Source organism: Peromyscus maniculatus, chromosome 6 (assembly GCF_049852395.1).
Source record: "Peromyscus maniculatus bairdii isolate BWxNUB_F1_BW_parent chromosome 6, HU_Pman_BW_mat_3.1, whole genome shotgun sequence".
Taxonomy (NCBI): domain Eukaryota; kingdom Metazoa; phylum Chordata; class Mammalia; order Rodentia; family Cricetidae; genus Peromyscus; species Peromyscus maniculatus.
The window spans coordinates 10,451,161-10,457,939 of record NC_134857.1 but is presented as its reverse complement, the minus strand read 5'-3'; positions in this window follow the sequence as shown (position 1 = coordinate 10,457,939).

Genomic DNA, 6,779 nt, shown 5'->3' with positions numbered 1-6,779 from the left:
GACAGTGACTATCCTGAGTTTATACACCCTTTCTGTGTCTGGCTCTTGTTCACTCAATATTAGTGCAATTCACTCATGTTATTCATTGCAGCTGCAGTCCATTTCTTATTGCCTTGAAGTAGTAGTCCATCCTACGCTGAGGAAGAACCCACAGGAGTCTGTAGAGATGGTCTTTCAGGATTAGATATTCAAGCATCCCTTAGCAATGCAGTTGGCTTTCGTGGGTCTCAGTCTACTCCTGTGTGCTACAGTAGGGCCAAATGTTTACATATTCTTACAAGGGGGGGTGTAGCAGGTAAGATAGAAAGGGACAGCAAATAAGTCTGCCTGAGCTTGCAGTGGGAGGTATATGATCAACCTGTATTTGGAACTATTCTGGGCTACTAAAGATGGAGCCTTAATGAGCTGTCCACACATAACTGCGGTCAGGCCAGTTCAGTGGACAAGTACTGGTTCTAACAAGGAAGCAGTTATTTTTTAGGGAAGGTTTGATAATGCAGTTTTACAGGTCCTTGTTTACTGCCTCAGAGGCCAGCAGAATGCTCAGACACATTTATTCTGATGCTTTTATGTCATTTAGTTCCCTCTATACATCTGGATACCATCTGAGAGATAAGGTAGAAAGCATTCTTCCAAAAGATGAGCAGGCTAAGAAGCTGTTTTCCACTAGACTTATCCTTACTCAGGCAAGGACTCGAGGAGACATATAAGTTCTGTGGGAGAACTCCACTTCCTCTGTACATCTTACACTGAATAAAATTACAACATTTTATATGGCTTCTACTTCCCTTTTAGCAATTGTCTTTTAAGATCCTGCTTTAAAAAAGCTGATTATAGTCATGGATCATATTATACTAATAATGCTCTAACTCTGAAGGCAAAAAATTAAGTGGCACACTTTAAAAATAATCTGAAATTAAAGATAAAATAGAAATGACTGAGAAACACTTAATTGTTCAACATCCTTAGTCATCAGAGAGATGCAAATTAAAACTACTTTGAGATTTTATCTTATACCAGTCAGAATAGGCAAGATTAATAAAACAAATGACAGTTCATGCTGCTGAGGATGTGGGAGAGGGGGAGCACTTATTCATTGCTTGTGGGAGTACAAACTTGTACAGCTACTATGGAAATCAGTGTGGTGGTTCCTCAGGAAGCTGGAGATCTACCTCAAGATCTGGTGGCTATACCACACTTGGGCACATACCCAAAGGACTCTAATCCTGCTACAGAGACATTTGTTCAATCATGTTTGTTGCTGCTCTATTCATAACAGGCAGAAACTAGAAAAAGCCTAGATGTCCATCAATGGATGAATGGACAATTAAAACATGGTGTATTTATCCAACAGAATATTACTCAGCTGTTAAATAAAATTATAAAATTCTCAGGTAAATAGATGGAGCTAAGAAAAAAAAAATCACCCTGAGTGAAATAACCTAGACTTCTAGAAGACAAATATGCTATGTTTTATCTTAAATGTTATGATGGCTATTCTTGCTTGTCAACTTGACTACATCTGGAATTAACTAAACCTCAAGCAGCTAAGCACACCCATAAGGGATTTTTCTTGATTAGATCATTTGAAGTCAGAAGATCTACCTTAAATCTGGGCCACACCTTCTGGTGGCAGTTTATATTAAGGACATGGAAGAAGGACACTTTTACTTTTTGCCTGCTTGCCCTCACTCTTGCTGGCAAGCTTATTCCTTCACTGGTATTCGAGTCCATGTTTTCAGGATTCTGAGATATGGCCATTATTGAACTAACCAGGTCACAGGCTGTAAGCCACTCAAATAAATCCCACATATATATATATATACATACACACACACATATATATATTGATATGCATATCAAATTTCTCTCTCTCTCTCTCTCTCTCTATATATATATATATATATATGTATATATATTCATTCTATCATGTGTTCTAGAGAACTCTGACACAGAAGTGGATATTAGCTTTAAAGCCTTTGATATGTGTGCTACGATCCATAGAACCAGAAGTTAGGTACAAAGTCAGGGACCAGTGGGGAGGAGGAGATCTCCCAAAGAAAGGAGAAATAGAATATATTGTTATGAAGAGATGGGGGTGGGGAGGACCTAGAGTGGAAGGACTAAACGGGAAGAGGTGAGGAAGAGAGGGCTAAGGAGAGACAACTAACACTAAGAGCCCCACTACTGTAGAAGCTTCCTAAAATATATACAGATATGAGAGAAATCTAAATGTATCCAAATGACAGGAGAATGCCCCAATGAGACATATTCCATCACCAGGTGAAATTTCCAGTGCCAGGAATGGGTTTCAGAGAATTCAGATGTTGACCAAAGGACCCTATGGGAGCCCCCAAACAACTCAAGCTGTTGCCAAGACTACTGGCTGCTCTCTACAGACTGACGGTAAGGCCCTATTGCTGAAGAGACACAAATGTCAGGGAACACAGAGAAGGAAGTCTACTGGAGGCTTTACTCATACTGATCAGCACTCACGGCACCAGAACGTACTACTTCCGGAGAAAGATGGCCACCAATGCAGCTGCCAACGCTTGGATCTCCACTGGCAATTGCAAGGTGCAGTGGTTCAACAGCGGCACAAACATAGTGGGCAGTGCCCAGCCAGCTCCGGACGGATCTAAGGCCCACTTCACGAGATGAAATGCATGTCTGACAACACTCGAGGAGTCAAGAACTTGAGACTGGACAGGCCATGGGCCTCAGGGAAAAACAAATACTACCGTTCTGCTGAAGAGACACAGCAACACAATGACTCCTACTGGCATTCTGTTGTACCCACAGATCAGTGTGTCATTTATCACTCAGCCATCAGAGAAGCTTCTTGCAGTAGCTGGGAGCTGACACAGAGACCCACACCTGGGCAGCATAAACAGAGACTTTGGAGCACGCAGTCCTAAAACAGATGTCTTCATCAACCCTCCCCTCGAGGCTCAGGGAGCTATGCAGAAGAGGAGGTAAAAAGAGCCTAAGACCAGGATGGATGGACGACTCTAAGGGAACAGTATCCTCCAGATATAACAGGACTGGTGCACATAAGAATTCAAAGACTGGGGGCTGGAGAGATGGCTCAGAGGTTAAGAGCACTGGCAGGTCTTCCCAAGGTCCTGAGTTCAATTCCCAGCAACCACATGGTGGCCCACAACCATCTGTAATGAACTCTGGTGACCTCTTCTGGTATGCAGGCACACATGCAGGCAGAACACTGTATACACAATAAATAAATCTTCAGAGAATGGTTAAAAAAAAAAAGGCTTCAAAGACTGTGGCAGCACACGCAGGGCCTGCACAAGTTCAAGTCGAACAGGTCCCAGGGCCCAGAGAGGGAGTAGACCTGGGCTCACAGCGCTAACTGAGAGGCTCTCTGCTACCACCATCTACTTGCAAAAGAAATATTCATTTCTCCCACGGAGTCCCACTGGGTAGATTACGCACACTTCAGGATAGGCCCCATGCCCAGTACTAGACGGCCAGTACAAAAAGAACTCAATGGGCTTGGCAGTGGGCGCACGCCTGTAAGCCCAGCACTCGAGAGGCAAAGGCAGGTGGATCTCTGTGAGTTTGAGGCCAGCCTGGGCTACAGAGTGAGTTCCAGGGCTGTTATACAGAGAAACCCTGTCCCGAAAAAAAAGAACTCAAGTATTTTTTTATAGACAATTTGTCTCAAATTGCTTTGGGTATTTTCTGTACATTTTGGTTTCCATTTGTGTATGTGGTTTTTCTTTTCGTTTGTTTGGTTTTTAAAGAGAGAGAGAGAGAAAGGGCCTGGAGTTAGGTACAGGTAGGGAGGTGTGGAGGATCTTGGAGGAGTGAGGGAGGAGAAAACCATGACCAGAATACACAGTATGAAAAAAGAAAAAACCAAACCAAACCTGGTAACACTGACCGTTTTTACCCCCCACTCTCATTTTTACACTGTTCTGTGAAACCATTTCACTGTGGCCTTTGTCATTTGTCTGAGACGTGATCTCTTTAAAACACCAGGTTCTCTGGCACACTTCACTTCCTTCAGACTTGGACTTTTCTGAAGGACCTTTTCATTTGCACATCTTACTTAACATTGCTGTGTTTCACGGCCCCAGTTCTGAAGAATGTGACCAGCTGCCAGCCTAAGGACTGATGCTCCTTGGTAAGGCACTCGGTCACCTGAAGTCACTAGTATGGAATCATGTTGCAAACCTAATCTCGATCTCCAGCAGTCAACTACCATAGGAAGTGACATCATGGGTTATAAATGTGGCTAGCTAGGTCACCCTGTCCAAGAACTATTTCAGGTAAGTCAGTATGGATGCTGGGCTGGACATAGCTGACAGTTAGCTCCTTCTCATTTGATACTTTCTGCATTCTGTCCAGCTCCTCTTCCATCGGCCACATGTAACCATCAGTCACTTCACTTGTCTGTCTAGGTGAAAATGGCCCTTTCTCTCTCTATCCCACTACACTCTTGACTGCCCAAACCTCCTTCCTTAACTTCCTGTGCTACACCACTCACAGCATTATGGCTTATTTTTCTGTTACTGATCTTTCTCGCTCAACTGTAAGGTGGGTAGAGTTACTTGTCTTTCTGCATTTTCTGGAAGGTTACTGCTTACATGATAAATCCTTAAATGCAGCAAGTCTTCCATCAATAAACAGGGCAGGGGTTGAAGAGGGCAAGAGAACAGACCACACCATTGTCTCGAGATTAGTGCAAAGTGTGGTGATGCAGAGCTACAATCCCAGGACAGAGGAGTCTCAAGCAGGAAGATTACTGTGGATTCCAGCCTAATCTGGGCTATTTAATACATTCAAGATCAACACAGTGACACATAGTAAAACCTTGTCTTAAAACAAAAAGTAACAAATCAACGTTACAATAACTCAATTTCATTGATATCAAAATAGTGAGTGAAAAATGCAGACTTTAAACTTTTTATTTGGTGGTATTTCTAGCCAAATAATAGACTAAAATCTCCAGGTAAAAAGATAGATTATATTCAAGAATTCCATCTTAAGTGCTTCTCAAAGAGAGGGCACCTAGGTGCTTAGGATGATAGTTCTCAGTGTTTGGTACATGTTGAGATCAACTGTAGGGCTTTCCTAGGATCCATCTGCCCCAGCACAGTCTGACTCAGTAGATTAAGTTGAAGTGGGTACAAATGCCATTATTCTTAAACTCCATTCTGACAGGAGTAAAGGCATTACAACTATTGGCCTAGGATTTTTTTTTTTTTTTCGAGACAGGGTTTCTCTGTGTAGCTTTGCGCCTTTCCTGGGACTCACTTGGTAGCCCAGGCTGGCCTTGAACTCACAGAGATCCACCTGGCTCTGCCTCCCGAGTGCTGGAATTAAAGGCGTGCACCACCACTGCCCTCTATGGCCTAGGATATTTTAAAAATTAGTGTATATAATTAACTACTTGCTTTAACTACTCTGGTAGTGCCATTTCTGTAGGATTAAAATGTACAGAAATGCTAAACTATTTTTGCAATAAACTGAAAGAACTTTCAATCTTGAAAAAGGCTTCTAAAATTGTCTATTGAAATGATCCCATGGAATTAAACATGAATACTATTCAACAGCAAAATTCATTTAATATATAATCTACAATTTCTTTTTTAAAAAGTCTAAAAGCTAACACTAGAGTAAAATAATACAATTATAAAACAAAATTATAAAATAGTTTCTAAGATATTCAGCATTTTAAAGACTTTCAAAACCTTCTGTAATACTTAGGAATCTTTCCCAAAACACAGCATCATAACAAAATAAACAACTGACCCCAGTGGTTCTTTGTGTTAGAATGGTTACCAGACACATCTAAAATACACACAGGTTCAAATAAGTAACACTGTAGTATTAAAAAATGATAAGAGAGAACATTCAGTCTTTAAACTTTCTTCACACGTAATTCCGGAAGAGGAAGCGATAACTAAAGCCACATCAACTTAAAATAATTTTAAGTATGCAGGTAATGCAAATAAAAAAAAAAACAACCAACCCTACCTATTCCATATTGCAATTATATGAAATAATACTGAAAATAATAAATTTGGAAGCTTTCAAAATACTAATTACCAAGTTGGCTATTGTATTGCATGTTCTGGAGGGCGAGGGAGGAGAACCTTGAATAGATGAGGTTAGTTAAACAGAAGTCCTAGGACAGGCTGGGCTATGAAGTAAGACTATCTCAAAATTTAAAAAGATAAATCAACAAAAAAGACTATCATTACATTTGAGGAAACTGGGCAATTTTTGCCCTCATATAACTATGACATCATCATAGTGATTTTTGGAATATTTTTTTAATCTTCTTGCCTCAACTTTCCAGAATGCTGTGATTACAGATATGTGCTACCATGCCCAGCTAACTAAAGCACTTAGAAAAAATGTTCATTAGATTGCAGAATATTTGTTTAACTATGCAAAGATGTGCTGCATTTGTTTATGATGCAGAATATTTGTTTAACTATGTAAAGATTTGTGGCTGTTTTACCTTGCCTAAGGCACCTGACTGGTCTAATAAAAAGCTGAACTGCCAATAGTGAGGGAGGAGGTATAGGATTTCTGGGCAGGAAGAGGAAATAGGAGGAGGAATTTAGGCTCAGGGAGGGGGAGGGAAGAAAGAAAAAGAGATACCAGGGAGATGCCAGGGGCCAGACAGACACAGAGGAAGCAGGAAAGCAGGACGTACAGAATGAAAGGTAAAAAGCCCCAAGGCAAAACAAAAATGAACAGAAACAGGTAAAATTAAGTTAAAAGAGCTAGTGGGACAAGCCTAA